Here is a 16633-nt window from a genome sequence, read left to right as displayed (position 1 = left end):
ACTTTTTAGCACCTTTTCAGCCTCGTGTATCCTCATTTACATTCCTTTTGTCCAATTCCACTCCCCCCAAACTCATAGTATAAATCTCCAGTTAGTAAGGTGATAAACTGTCCACTGACTCCCACAACTACCTTGACTACACAACCCACATCCTGTAAGAACTCGATCCCTTTCTCTCAGTTCCTTCACCTCCGCCGCATCTGTTCTGATGATGCCACTTTCCAAAATGGTGCTGCCAATATGTCTTCCTTCTTCCTCAATCATGGTTTTCCACCTACTGTGGTTGACAGGGCTCTCAACCATATCCTACCCATCCCCGGGGCATGCTCTCACTCCCTCCCCTTCCTCCCAGAACCAGGATAGGGTCCCTCTTGGCCTCATTTTTCACCCCACCAACCTCCACATTCAAAGGATCATCCTCGGTCACTTCCACTAACTCCAGCATGATGCCAGTACTCAACACATCTTCCCCTCACTCCCCCTGTCAGCATTCCACAGGGACTGTTCTCTCCCTGGCCCACTCCCCCCAAACTCATAGTATAAATCTCCACTGATTCTCCTTGCTATCAGCTCTAGACTGAAAACATTGATTCTATTCTCTCCCCACAGATGCTATCAGATCTGCTGAGATTTTCCAGCATTTTCTGTTTTTGTTTCAGATTCCAGCATCCGCAGTATTTTGCTTTTAACTAACTCTTGGATGCCTTCACCAAGGATCCACTTCCAGGATTTCAATCTCTCCTTTGTATTCCTATGCCTTCACCTTCTTATTCCTTATTCCTTTAGCATAATTGTCTCCCTAAGGCATACTTTTTGTCCCAACTCCCTGGTTTCTGGACTTCCTTTTTCTCTTTTGGGAAGTCTGCTCTCTGCAGCTCCCTTCTCCTGTCCAGCCTCTGGGTCCAGCTTAAAACTAAACACAAATGTTATTTTTAAACCAGAGTGACCCCCTGGTTGCTGAGCAACAGCATAGTCTTTCTTCAAACCCAATTTGTTTTTGTATCATCAACACTTTAATTCCAGTGCAGGCTCTGTTTCAAATGACCAAAACCCACAGACATGCAGGCACCTCTGTTTAACTAAAACGTCAACCCTTTCTTATGCAGAACCACAAAATTGAACTTCGATAAAGCCTTGTTTCTAATATCCACACGTACAAATTTAAATGACTTAAAATACTTCTGTTTCCTGTCAAAAGTTTTATCTGAAATCTCAATGTCATTGTGCTTTCAAATGAAGTTCTCAGCTGTGGAAGCAAGATCATAAAACCTATCTTGAAGGATAGAAAACCACAAACACTGTAAGTTTGCTGTAAAGTTCTGGAGGATGATAAGATGGCTAAAGTGCTCACTTTAACCGATGGAAGATTGGGTAAACTCTATTTGAACTGAAACTTCACTTCAAATTATGACAAAATGCTGAAATGCCGATCCGTTGGCTGTTCAATAACAAAATATTTGCTACTTGCAAGGTAGACATGCCATTATTTTCAGTATTAAAATGATAAACGTCAACTAATTGGCATAATTATTATCAATTCATATTCTTTTTCTCTGTGCAATATTACATATGTGGTGTCTGAGCAGTCACAGATACAAGGAAAGGTCCAGAACATCTCACTTACACTGAGAGTAAGCGAGAGAGTTGCAGCATGTGGTTAGCGCAGAGGGAAAGAACATAAATTCAATCTCAATAAGCCATCAGTGTTTATAGATGGAGTTTTGTTTCCATTTCAGCTAATGAGGAAAACTCAGACAACGAAGATCCCTTCGTGGCGAAGGCTAAGAGGATGTATGACAATGATGGGACTCAGCAGTTTGTGTTGCCGTACGCACAGCGGCCACTCAATAATGACGACAACCAGAATGAGCAAGTGCCGGACAATTTAAATGATCAAGACTCTGAGACTGAGGAAGACAGCATGATGGACTCCAGTCTTTCAAGCAACTTTGATGTGAGAAAGTTCAACAAAGCAGAAATAAGTGAACAATGCTGCCAAAGTACCTGTAACGTAAGGCAGATGCGTCGACTCTGCTTCTGGTGAAATTATGCCAACTGTGTTTTCACTGAATATTCTATATGTTTGGATTCAGAATCAGTTATATCTTAAGACGAGAGGGTACATTTTCAGAATTCAATTTCCCGACAAGAGCCTTAATTTGATGACAGTCCATTTTGGGAATCAGGGCACACAGGTCAGCATATTGTGTACGATTTTCCATCTAAAAATGGCTGGAAAATCTTGCACAGTTGGATAATCCCTTGCCCCAAATCCCCACAATGGGAAGCTCTGTGCTGGGAGAACAATAAGAAGTCTCACAACACCAGGTTAAAGTCCAACAGGTTTATTTGGTAGCACGAGCTTTTGGAGCGCTGCCCTTTCATCAGGTAAGTCGCCTGATGAAGGAGCAGCGCTCCGAAAGCTCGTGCTACCAAATAAACCTGTTGGACTTTGACCTGGTGTTGTGAGACTTCTTCCTGTGCCTACCCCAACCCAACGCCGGCACCTCTACATCTGGGAGAACAAATTCATTACATTTATTCCATTGTCTTTATTGAATCTGTCTGGAATGGTCCCTGTCAAGGACTTAAAGTTCTGTAGTCACAAGTTTGTTCTAAAAGTATTAAAAGATATATTGCAACTCGAATTGCTCCGCTATCTTATCAATATCATTTTATGAGAAAAAATAAACTTCTGGACCATTCTTAACAGAAGAGTCTCCGCCATCAAAATATACAACACTACACAGAACATTTGCAGAGTGCTTTCAAAGTGGGAAAAAAAAATCTTCAAGTTACAGGGATGTAATCAGACAAAGAAATAGATATTAAGAGGGATGGTCAACATTTTCCCAGTAAGTTGCATCGTAAGAAGGATGTTAAAACCATAAGACCATTAACCATAGGAGCTGAATTAGGCCATTCGGCCCATCGAGTCTGCACCACCATTCAATCATGACTGATAAGGTTCTCAATCCATTCTCCTGCCTTTTCCCTGCAACCTTTGATCCCCTTACCAATCAACAATGTATCTCTCTCTTGCCTTAAATATACTCAATGACCTGGCCTCCACAGCCTTCTGTGGCAATAAATTCCATAGATTCACCACCCTCTGGCTGAAGAAAGTCCTCCTCATCTCGGTTCTAAAAGTTTGTTCCTTTAAAATGAGGCTGTGCCCTCGGATCCTAGTCTCTCCTCCTAACGAAAACATCTTCCTCACCTCCACTCTATCCAGGCCTTTCAGTATTCTGTAAGTTCCAATGGCAACCCCCCTTCTAAACTCCATCGAGTACAGAGTCCTCAAACGCTCCTCATACATCAAGCTTTTCATTCTTGTGAACCTCCTTTGGACCTGTTAGCTGAGAAGAGGAAGGTAATTCTTGATTTTATCTTCTATTCCTTTGATATAAGTATCGCTGGCTGGGCCAGCATTTATTGCCCCTCCCTAATTGCCCTTGAACTGAACAGCTTACTCAGGCCATTTCAGAGGGCATTTTAAGAGTCAAGTACATTGTTCTGGGTCTGGAATCACATGACGGCAGATTCTCTTCCCTGAAGGATGTTAGTGAATCAAATGGGGTTTTTGTGACAATTGCTTCATGGTCATTATTAGGCTTTAAGTCCAGATTTTTTGTAATTGAAATTTCACCTTTTGCCACAACTGGAATTGAACCCAGGTCCCTGGACCATTAACCTGGGTCTTTTTTTTATTCATTCATGGGGTCTGGGCATCATTGGCATTTATCGCCCATCCCCTAATTGCTCTTGAATTGTGTGGCTTGCTAGGCCATTTCAGACGGGCAGTTAAGAATCAACCACATTGCTGTGGATCTGGAGTCACATGTAGGCCGGACCAGGTAAGGAGGCAGATTTCCTTACCTAATGGACATTAGTGAACCAGATGGGTTTTTGCAACAATTGACAATGGTTTCATGGTCATCAGTCGACTTCCAGATTTTTATTGAATTCAAATTCCAACATCTGCTGTGGTGGGATTTGAACCAAGGTCCCCAGAGCATTACCCTGAATCTCTGGATTACTCGTCCAGTGACAATACCACGATGCCACTGCCTTCTTGGCATGGCAGTTTTGGGTTGCTGAAGGCATGGCCTTCACTGGGAGATTGCAGGGAATTGGAACGTGAAGGGGGTCAGAGTCAGGGGAAAGCAGGGTTCTGGGCGGTGATGAAGGATTATAAGATTATAGGAGGCTACCAAGATCAAGAGTGACGATGCAATGAAGCAATTTAGGCCCAATGACATTGGGCTGAACTTTACAGTCCTATCATGGCCGGAAAATGCAGCAAGCCATTCAAAATTCCATTGACATAATCGGGACCAGAAAGTCTCTCTGGTTAGAGGGGCCGTAAAATTCTTCCCATGAGTTTCACATTGGAAGAATTGGTGGACCAGGGGTCAATGTGCACCAGTGAGCACAGGAGGGATGAGCTAGTGGGACTCAGTGTAGGATAGAAAATGGGCAGCGGTTTTTGCAAGAACTGATACACTGAGGAGAGTGAACAATGAAAGGCCCCTGGAACGATATTGGAATGTGGCTGTAACAAAGGAATGAATAGAAGTTTAAGCAGTAGGACAGCGGCAAGATATACTGACAAACAGGTGGACTTTGTAATGAATAGGATATGGGATCAGAAACTCATCATGGGGCTAAGTTGAATGATGAAGTTGTGAGAAATCTCATTTAGTCTGAAATAGCGGTGATAGCTTTTTTCATTGGTACAGAATGTGAGCTCAGCCAAAGGCAAGTGTTTCCTTCTTAACAATAAACTGCATGTTTGAAAAGCAGACTGCATTCTCAGCGACAGTGGAAGAGTTGAGAGAGATGGTAGAGAGATAGTGATGTCAGTTTACATATAAAAGATGCTCTCGTTTCTAATGGGTGAGATTGCCAAGGAGCAGAACTTGATGAGGAAAAGGAAGAGCATAAAGACAGATCCTTAAGAGCTGCACGTGGAACACACTGGGTGGGATGAGAAGCCTTTGTTAAGATCCATTAGCTATGTTAGAATGGGAGAACATGCAACAAAGTAAAGGCATTCCCACTGATTCAGAAAATCGAGAAGGTGCAACGAGTTGGATGGTTTGGCCAACTCTGTCAAGGGTGGCAGAGGGGTTGAGGAAAATGAGGAACTCGAATACAGTTACAATTCTTGGTACTTCTCATTTGTGACTTTGATTCCGCCATTGGATACTAAGGGGCAATTTAGCCCGGCCAATCCACCTAACCTGCACATTTTGGACTGTGGAGGAAACCAGAGCACCCGAAGGAAACCCACGCAGATACAGGGAGAATGTGCAAACTCCACACAGAGAGGGACCCAAGGTTGGGATAGAACTTGGGTCCCTGACCCTTTGAGGCAGCAGTACTAACCACTGTACCACCGTAGGATTCAGAAGGCAACCAATTAGCTTTCAGCTCATTAAACATGAACTGATTGACTATAACAGAATACTCTTTTACCACCCCACCCCAACCCCTGATCTTCATCAATGTGCACAGATTTTAAGGATAACACCAGTAACAGAGTATATCTTATGTTTTAACATTTTCGGCAAACGCAATCCCTTTAAATGCATCGGCTGACTGTGGTCAGACAATACTCCACATTGAAACCATGTGATAGACATCACTCAATCAAATTCTCCCCCAGATGATTGTCACACGAGTGCTTCCAAAATCCACTTTCAAAAAGGCATACTTTAAAATCTTTTTTCAAACAATGTTTTCCCTCAACTGTTTTCATTTAGGATCTGCCTCCGGGTTTTTCAACTGCCTTTTTGAACAAGGCATCCTCTACACTGTATTAGCAATGATCCACTTCCAGGTTTTCCAACTCTTCTTTAAATTTTCCTTTGCCTTGAATGTTTTCATGCTTTGACACAAACTCTCAGTGATCCAGCCACTAATTGATTCACAATTGCATCAATCATCACTTCACTGGCTGTAGTGAAATATCACAAATCTTTGGATCACTTTCGATATCTTTGGTTTCTCACCAGCAACTTCTCAGCTCTGCCTGTGGCTTTAATGAACAGTAACTTGTTCCAGTTCCAGTTTCCATTTTTCATTTGACTACAAACTCCCTGCAATATCCCTTTTAAAGTTAAAATGTTATTTATCAGTCACAAGTAAAGCTTACATTAACACTGCAATTAAGTTACTGTGAAATCCCCCAGTCGCCACAGTCTAGCGCCTGTTCAGGTCAATGCACCTAACCAGCACATCTTTCAGAATGTGGGAGGACACCAGAGCACCCGGAGGAAACCCACGCAGACATGGGGAGAACGTGCAAACTCCACACAGACAGTGACCCGAGCTGGAGAATTGAACCCGGGTCCCTGGTGCTGTGAGGCAGCGGTGCTGACCACTGTGCCACCGTGCCGCCCCACATTCATTCTCTAGTTTCCATAACTAGCTGTTCTTTAGTTTCTGGTGTGCTTTTTGGGAAGTCTGTCCGTCTACAGTTCCCTTGTTCTGCTCTGACAGAGCTGAGAGAGCTGTTGGGGGAAATCTTACCAGAAAGCGGCAGAGTGCTGTTTCTGGTGAGAAAACCGTTTCTCTCCAGAAAAACCGGTCTCTTTTATCTCCAGATATTACAACACTTTGCCAAACAAAACCCAACGGGACGCGTTTCATGCCATCATTCAGGGGAGGCGGGGTGTCCTCAATATGCCAGCAAAAGCCGGCTGCCTTGAGGTCAGGGTGCCACCTTTAAAGGTCGGCCTGATCAGACCATATAAAAATCTTTCCCACAGCCCACCACAGAGGTCTCAGGGGCTCCTCTCCCAACCCCCGATCGGAGTCGGCACTTATCGTCCCCCCCTTTCCCATGATCATCAGCCCCGGCCCCTCCACCCACCCACTCTCATTGGCCTCTTCCCCCTCCCACCACCACAGTCAGAGTCGACACATATCTCCCTCCCCCAATAGTCATCGCCAGCTTCCCCAGCTCTTCCATCCGCTTACGACCAATACCACACACAAAGGAATCTCCCTCCCCATGAGGCTCCTTCTTGGGCCCGCACCTTGGTGCAGGTTGGTGCTGCCAGATTGGTATGGGCATGATGCGGGTTAATGATATCAAAGTTTATTGAAATATTGAACCTAATGACACCGCTGGTGAGGGGCGGGAAAGATCCGAAATCATGATCTCGCCGGTGAGATCCGTGACTTCTGAATCTTGAGTCCCCGATGACAGCGAGTGTGGGCTCAAGATCTCCTCTGATCGCTTTCTTTCTTCCTAGTTTCATCTGCTACCAATTCAACTAATACACAATCACAAGCTCTATCTCTCCAAAGCAGCCCCTGGTTGCTAAGCAGCATTTCATTCTTTCCCCAAGCTCATGTTTACTTTTGCCATCATAAACTTGTTCTTAACACAACAGAAACAAAACTTGAACTGAAACCAAAACCCCCCTTACATGCAACACCTTTGTCCAACATGAATCTAATAGAGTTGTACCTTTTCCTACACAAAAACTCTAAGTTATACTCACTTTAAATTGTGCCTGATTTCCAATATCCAAAAATACAATAACATATCACTTAAAACTACCTTTGCTTCATGATGCTCTCTGCTGTTGAAATTTCCAGTCACCTTAGGATGAGGAGCCCGTCTATAAGAGCTGTTGGACAATTAGAATGTGGAGGTGCCGGTGTTGGACTGGGGTAAACACAGTAAGGAGTCTAACAACACCAGGTTAAAGTCCAACAGGTTTATTTGGTAGCTAAAGAGTGGCTTTTGCTACCAAATAAACCTGTTGGACTTTAACCTGGTGTTGTTAGACTTCTTACTGGACAATTAGAAGCCAGTAGCTGTTCAGTACCAGCATCACCACTGGACCTGGAGGCCATTGTTGGTATTACACAGTCATGGAGACCCCTGTGAGCAGTTAAATAGGGTTTCCTCCACTGGGCCAATCAAGCAGAGCCCTGCAAGGGGGTTGGTTTGAAGGATAGGGTGTTCTACCTTTGGGTGTGATCTTTTGCCACTGGCAGGCCCCTCTGTTGGACACAAGATGATGGAGAAGGAGCAGCCTCCATCCTAGCCCGCAGGAAGTTTAAGTTTATTTTCTAGTTTCACAAGGCAGCTTACATCAACACTGCAATGAAGTTACTGTGAAAATCCCCCAGTCGCCACACTCCGGCGCCTGTTTGGGTCAATGCCCCTAACCAGCATGTCTTTCGGACTGCAGGAGGAAACTGGAGCACCCGGAGGAAACCCACGCAGATACGGGGAGAACGTGAAAACTCCACACAGTGATCCAAGCCGGGAATTGAACCCAGATTCCTGGCGCTGTACCACCGTGCGACTATCAGAATATACCCGATGGCCGACTTATATTTGTGGGCCAACCCGTTGCCAGTTGATACCATTAATTAGCCACTTAGGTGCTTTAGTTGGCCGAATGACAGGAGAGCGAACAACTGTCAGTATCTTTCCTCCCTCCAGCAATTTGTTTGCGTGAATTCCAGCAATAAACCTTTCACCAAAGTTGGCCAATATGCCTTCTTACCAAAAAGGAAATGTGGGCAACTGTACGCTTCCTAGGCCTATAACAGAACTGCCGACATCTGGTTCTTGTCTTTGGTGTAGAGAAGTCCAAAGATTCACTGCGCTCTGAATGAAAAATATCATAGAAACACAGAAGATAGGAGCAGGAGAAGACCATTTGGCCCTTCGAGCCTGCTCTGCCATTCATTACGCTCATGGCTGATCATCCAACTCAATACCTAATCCTGCTTTTTCCCCATAACCTTTGATCCCATTCACTCCAAGTACTATATCCAGTCGCCTCTTGAATACATTCAATGTTTTGGCATCAACTACTTCCTGTGGTAATGAATTCCACAGGCTCACCACTCCTTGGGTGAAGAAACGTCTCCTCATCTCCATTCTAAATGGTGGGGTCACAGTCTGAATCCTCAGACTGTGACCCCACCATTGGGAACATCCTCCCTGCATCTACCCTGTCTAGTCCTGTCAGAATTTTATAAGTCTCTATGAGATCCCTCCTCATTCGTCTGAACTCCAGCAAAAACAATCCTAACCTAGTCAATCTCTCCTCATACACCAGTCCCGCCATTCCTGGAATCAGCCTGGTCATCCTCATCTCAATCCTAGATGCTCCCTTTATACTGAGGTTATGACATCTTGGGGGTGATTTTCAGCCCAAGTTTGCCATCAGTAAGAACCGCGACATGGGAGCAAAATATGGCGAGAATCGGGAAACGTGATTCTCGCTGGCAAGATTGCGTTTTCCAATTTTCCAGATCCTCTCCAGGAACGTAATGAGAATCTCGCCATGGTAGGTTGGGAACTTTGTTTCAATACATTAACACCTGTGGTGTTTGGCCCCTTTGAGGGGCAATCTGAAAGGGTCACAGTATCTGTGCTGACCAATCAGTGATTTTATTAAGCGCGCATGGGATCCAAACCTTTCAGTTGCCCCTAGTCTAATGTCCCCAAGTGCACCCTCTGCATGCTCGTTTCCAGAGATTGTGGAGTTGATAAAAGGGAACTACCACCTAAATCCCTCCACGATTTTGCAATGGTTTAAATTAAATTTCATGAGGAGAGCCCCAAGGGAGACCATTGCAACCTATGTAGCAAGGCCAAGGATGAGGAGGGTGTCAAGGAGAGTGGCGAGGGGAAGCCTGTGGAGGAAGCAGAGGAAGGACCTCGCACTATGGCCAGGGACTCGCGTGGGGTGTGGGGCTAGAGACAGCCTCATAGCCTCTCGATTTGGGGATGACCAGACCTATCCCGTCAAGGGGTCTGACGTCTGCTCACTTCTCTGTTGCCTGTGGGAGGTAATTGTGATGGTGGTGACATTCATGGGCTGGGCACTAAAGTAATTGGCTAGACTCTACGGGGGAATGGTGATGACTTGCAGTGAGGACAGAATAAAGCTCCTCTTCTCCTCAACGAAATGTCTGACTCCTGACTGACAGAGAGCTGAACGTGACCTATCACTGAACAGGATGATGGAGAGGTGCAGAAAGTCTGAAGGACATACCTCAGCTGCTACTGCCTCCAACAACGTCAAGGGTCCTGGAATGTTCTTCCACCTACTGATGAGGTGGGCAGACTCGCACACATTTTCACCCATTGCCATACTCATAATTAGACAATGTTGGCAGATGTGAGAGGTCTGAGCGTTGACATGGCTGGGGGCGGGGGGTGGGGGAGGGCTGAATGTTCTGTGGATGGAGGGATCGGGGGGCTGCTTTGCCATGTAAATAAATAGGAGCAGAGTGGCACTTCCACTGTGGTAGCCATGAAAGTTCTGACCCAAGATATTTTGTTCTGACGCGCTAGCTTTTGGGCAGCACGGTGGCACAGTGGTTAGCACTGCTGCCTCAGAGTGTCAGGGACCTGGGTTCAATTTCAGCCTCGGGTCACTGTCTGTGTGGAGTTTGCACGTTCTCCCTATGCTGCTTGGGTTTCCTCCGGGTGCTCCGGTTTCCTTCCACAGTCCAAAGATGTGCCGGTTAGATTGATTGGCCATGCTAAATTGCCCCTCAGTGTCACGGGGGCTAGCAGGGTAAATACATGGGGTCAAGGCAATAGGGCCTGGGTGATTTGTGGTAGGTGCAAACTTGATGGGCCAAAAGGCCTCCTTCTGCACTGTGGGGATTCTATGATTCTAGTTGAGTTTTAGTATGAGACAAGGAACCAGACACTCGATCACGCTGGTCACAGGTGAACTGGGCCGAGGAAATAGTTTTTTTTCCCAAATTGACAACTGTCCCAGTTGTGGTAATGCTTCTGGATTTAATGCTGGATCAGAACGATTGGACTGGATATTACAGCCATTCTTCCTTGAAAGATGGGGCCACGACCTCTGTGGAGCTGGCCTATCAGACCCCACCCTTCCAGATTGACAGCGAAAACCACACCTCCCAATTCTTTTTCTGACAGCGTGTCAGAAGATCTGGTCAGAAAACTCGGCTGTGTTTCTGGAGAGAAAACCTGGGTTTTCAGACTACTTGGTTTGCCATTTAATGGAAACTTCTGCCCCATGTTAATTGGGGAAGTCTGTGGGAAGGCAAAGGGACGTCTGGTAAGTGGGAGGCTTTCAAAAGTGTGTTAACCAGGGTTCAGGGTAAGCACATTCCTCCTGGAGTGAAGGGCAAGGCTGGTAGAAGTAGGGAACACTGGATGACTTGGGATATTGAGGCCCTGGTCAAGAAAAAGAAAGAGGCACATGACATGCATAGTCAGCTGGGATCAAGTGGATCCCTTGAAGAGTATAGGGGGTGTAGGAGTAGAGTTAAGAGAGAAATCAGGAGGGCAAAAAGGGGACCTGAGATTGTTTTGGCAGATAAGGCAAAGAAGAATCCAAAGAGCTTCTACAAATACATAAAGGGCAAAAGAGTAACTAGGGAGAGAGTAGGACCTCTTAAGGATCAACATGGTCATCTATGTGCGGATAAGAGGTGGGTGAGATCCTAAATGAATATTTCTCATCAGTATTCACAGTTGAGAAAAGCATAGATGTTAGGGAACCTGGGGAAATAAATAGTGATGTCTTGAGGAGTGTACACATAATAGAGAAGGAGGTGCAGGAAGTGTTAATGCGCATCAAGGTAGATAAATCCCCAGGACCTGATGAAGTGTATCCCAGGACATTGTGGGAGGCAAGGGAGGAAATTGCGGGTCCCCAAGCAGAGATATTTGAATCATTGATAGTCACAGGTGAGGTGCCTGAAGATTGGAGGGTGGCAAATGTTGTGCCTTTGTTTCAGAAGGGCTGCAAGGAAAAGCCTGGGAACTACAGGCCAGTGAGCCTCACATCTGTAGTGGGCAAATTGTTAGAAGCTATTTTGAGAGACAGGATCCAGAGAACATTTAGAGAGGCAAGGACTGATTAGGTACAGTCAGTATGGCTTTGTGAGTGGAAAATCATGTTTCAAGGGGTAACCAAGAAGGTAGATGAGGGCAGTGCAGTTGATGTTGTCTACATGGACTTTAGCAAGGCCTTTGACAAGGTACCGCATGGTAGGTTGTTGCATAAGGTGAAATCTCACAGGATCCAGGGTGAGATATCTAAATCAATACAAAATTGACTTCTTGACAGAAGACAGAGGATGGTTATAGAGAGTTGATTTTCAAACTGGAGGCCTGTGACCAGTGGTGTGCCTCATGGATTGGTGCTGGGTCCACTGTTATATGTCATTTATATTAATAATTTGGATGAGAATTTAGTTGGCATGGTTAGTAAGTTTGCAGATGACACCAAGATTGGTGACATAGTAGATAGTGAAGAAGGTTATCTAGGATTGCAACGGGATCTTGATTAATTGGGCCAGTGGGCTGACAAATGGCAGATGGAGTTTAATTTAGATAAATGCGAGGACAGGACTTACTCAATTAATGGTAGGGCGTTGGGGAGAGTTATGGAACAAAGAGATCTAGGGATATATGTTCATAGCTCCTCGAAAGTGGAGTCACAAGTGGACAGAGTGGTGAAGAAGACATTCAGCATGCTTGGTTTCATTGGTCAGAACATTGAATACAGGAGTTGGGACATCTTGTTGAAGTTGTACAAGACATTGGTAAGGCCACACTTGGAATACTGTGTACAGTTTTGGTCACCCTATTATAGAAAGGATATTATTAAACTAGAAAAAGTGCAGAAAAGATCTACTGGGACTTGATGGTTTGATTATAAGGAGAGGTTGGATAGACTGGGACTTTTTTCGCTGGAGCATAGGAGGCTTAAGGGTGATCTTATAGAGGTCTATAAAATAATGAGGGGCATGGATCAACTAGATGGTCAATATCTTTTCTCAAAGGTAGGGGAGTCTAAAACTAGAGGGCATAGGTTTAAGGTGAGAGGGGAGAAATACAAAAGGGTCCAGAGGGGCAATTCTTTGACACAGAGGTGGTGAGTGTCTGGAGCAAGCTGCCAAAGGTAGTAGTCGTGGTGGGTACAATGTTGTCTTTTAAAAAACGTTAGACAGTTACATGGGTGAGATAGGTATAGAGGGATATGGGCCAAATGCAGGCAATTGGGACTGGCTTAGCAGTTAAAAAAAGGGGCAGCATGGACAAGTTGGGCCAAAGGGCCTGCTTCCATGCTGTTAACCTCTATGACTCTATGTGCCTGCTCTCCTAAGAAAACAGGGCATCTCTCCTCCATTCCACTTTCTTCATTGGGACCTCCAGTCCAGCATTGGAAATCAAGGTTTAGGTTCCACTGGTGCCATTCAGTTCCTGATCGTATTACAGCCTTGGATTGAACATGGACAAAAGAGCTGAAGTCATGAGGTGAGGTAAGAATGACTGCCCAAGTGTAGCATCGATGCACCCTCGCAACACTGGAGTTAATCGGAATCAGTGGGAAAACTCTGCACTGGCTGGATTCATACTCTGCAGAAAGGAAGATGGTTACAGTTGTTTGAGATCAACCATCTCAGTTCTGGGACTCACTTCAGGATGAAGGATCATCCAGATGCGAATCATTAGCTCTATTCTCTCTCCACAGATGCTGTTGGACCTGCCGAGATATTCCAGCATTTTCTGTTTTACTTCAGGAGTTCCTCAGTTTAGTGTCCTAAGTCCAACCATCTTCAGTGACCTTCCTTCCATCTAAGGTCAGAAGTGGGGATGTTTGCAATGATTGCACAATGTTCAGCATCATTTGTGATATCTCTGATACTGAAGCAATCCATGTCCAAAAGCAGTAAGACCTGTACAATGTTCAGGATTAGGTTGACAAGTAGTAAGTAACTTTACAGCAACACAATCTCAAGGCTGGGAATTCTGTGGCAAATAACTCTCCTCCTGATCCCCTCGAAGCCTGTCCAGTATCTACAAGGCTCAAGTCAGGAGTGTGATGGAATATTCTCCATTTGCCTGGATGAGTGCAGCTCCAACAAAACACAAGAAACTCGACACCATCCAGGACAAAACAGCTCACTTGATTGGCACCCCATCGACAAACGTTCACCCCAATCACCACTGACAATCAGTGGCAGCTGTGTGTACCATCTACAAGTTGCACTGCGCAAACTCACCCAGGCTCCTTTGACAACACCTTCTAAATACATAACCTCTACTATCTAGGAGGACAAAGGCAGTAGACACATGGGAAATCCATCACATGCAAGTTCCTTCAAAGCCACACATTGACCTGTCTTGGAACTATACCACTGTTCCTTCAATGTCACTGGATCATAGCCTGGAACTGACAGCACTCTGGGAGTATCTACTCCACATGGTCTGCAGGAGTTCAAGAAAGCGGCTCACCACCACCTTCTCAAGGGCAATTAGGGATGGGCAATAACTGTTAGACTAGCAAGCGATACCAACATCCTGTAAAAGAATAATTATAAACATGATCTGCCCGGGTCAACCTTCCTTTTTCCCAGGTCATGTTCAGTTGCAGAAGTGACACCTGTTCTGTTGAAGGATGGTGACTCGAAACATTGGGCAGAAGTTTCCTGTCCCGTCCACCTTGGGAATCGTAGCGGGTGGGTGGAGGGGTGGTGGGGGTGGGGGGGGGGGGGGGGGGGGGGGGGGGGGGGGGGGGGGGGGGTGGGGGGCGGGGGGGGGCGGGGTGGGGGGCGCTGACCATGCAAAGGTCCATTGACCTCAGGCGTAATTTTCCTGTCATGGGGCGAGTGCGGCCGGAAAATCCTGCCCATTATCTTTGCACAGGTGTTGTCAGACTTGCTGAGTATCTCCAACATTTTGTTTTTATTCCATACTTTCAGCATCCGCTGTACTTGGCTACAGTTGAAATATTGTAAGCGAGATTGAAGCAGTACTGTTCCCTAAAGAGATTGCTGATAGATGCAGTCAATGGACGGTGATGGTGCAGTGGCACAGCGGTTAGCACTGCTGCCTCACAGCGCCAGGGACCTGGGTTCGATTCCTGGCTTGGGTCACTGTCTGTGTGGAGTCTGCACATTCTCCCCATGTCTGTGTGGGTTTCCTCCGGGTGCTCCCGTTTCCTCCCACAGTCTGAAAGACGTGCTGGTTAGGTGTATTGTCCATGCTAAATTCTCACTCAGTGAACGCGAACAGGCGCAATAGTGTGACGACTAGGGGATTTTTGCAGTAACTTCATTGCAGTGTTAATGTAAGCCTACTCATGACTAATAAATAAACTTTAACTTTAGATGCATGTTATGTTTACAGTGGGAGGAGACAGTTTAGTAGTGGTAATGTCACTGAACGAGTAATCCAGGTGCTCAAGCTAATGCTCTGGGGACACGGGTTCATATTCCAAGCTGGTAGAACTTCAATTCAATAACAAATCTGGAACATAATGCTAGTCTGAGCAATGATGACCATGAATAATTGTAGTTAGAAACCCATCAGGCTCACTATTGTTCCTTAGGGAAGAAAGTCTACCATCGTGAGCTGCTCAGGCTTATATGTGACTTCGGACCCAAGAGATGTGGTTGACTCTTAACTGCCCTCTAAAACAACCAAGCAAAGTCACCAATACAAGGGCAATTAGGGATGGGCAACAAATGCTGCCCTTGTCTGTGATGCCTACATCTCATGAACGAGATGAGCTGGGTAGCACGGTGGCACAGTGGTTAGCACTCCTGCCTTACAGCGCCAGGGACCTGGATTCGATTCCCGTTTGGGTCACTGTGCAGAGTCTGCACGTTCTCCCTGTGTCTTCATGGGTTTCCTCCAGGTGATCCGGTTTCCTCCCACAGTCCGAAAGACGTGCTGGTTAGGTGCATTGGCCGTGTTAAATTCTCCCTCGGTGAACCCGAACAGGCGCCAGAGTGTGGCGACTGAGGGATTTTCACAGTTACTTCATTGCACTGTTAATGTGAGCCCACTTGTGACACGAATACATAAACTTCAAATAAACTTTAAACTTTGGAGTAAAAAAGAAACTTTGGAGGAAACCAAAGCAGCAAATCGCAGAACGAACCTGGACAAACTAAGTCCCAGTTACAGTGGTGGTGGAGCAGTGTAATGGTTTTATTCTGAAATATGACTGGGTTGACAGCTTTTAAAAGTTTCATCAGATTCCTGCCCTGAAAGATTCAAAATAGCTCCTCCAGGATGGAATTAAGCTCAGTTTACTCTCGGATTCCAATTCAATATCCCGATTATGGAACAGTCACTGAAATCAACAATAAACACTCTTGGGGTTGACCAATACTACGGCACAGTATGTGAATCATCCCATGCAGCGAATCATTGAGAGGTAAAGGCAAAAAGAACACAATGATCCAAAAATATACTCAATCTTCCTACTGCTAACTGTTTTCGGGTGCAGGCTGTGCTCAGTGTTCTCCTGCAAGAAAGAAGATTCTATGATGGTGATATTCATAGATATCACCTGAAGAAGGGGCTTAAGGCTCCGGAAGCTTGTGGCTTTTGCTACCAAATAAACCTGTTGGACTTTAACCTGGTGTTGTTAAACCTCTTACGATATTCATAGAAACATAGCATAGCCATTTGGCCCTTCGAACTTGCTCCACCATTTATTTTGATCTCGGTTAATCACCAAATTCAATACCCTGATTCCCCCTTTCCTCCCATATCCCTTGACCCCCTTTAGACCCAAGAGCTATATCTAATTTTTTCTTGAAATCACACAATGTTTTGGCATCAATTACCTTCTGTTGT

Source organism: Mustelus asterias, chromosome 6, assembly GCF_964213995.1.
Source record: "Mustelus asterias chromosome 6, sMusAst1.hap1.1, whole genome shotgun sequence".
NCBI classification, from domain to species: domain Eukaryota; kingdom Metazoa; phylum Chordata; class Chondrichthyes; order Carcharhiniformes; family Triakidae; genus Mustelus; species Mustelus asterias.
Note: the sequence above shows the minus strand (reverse complement) of the source record.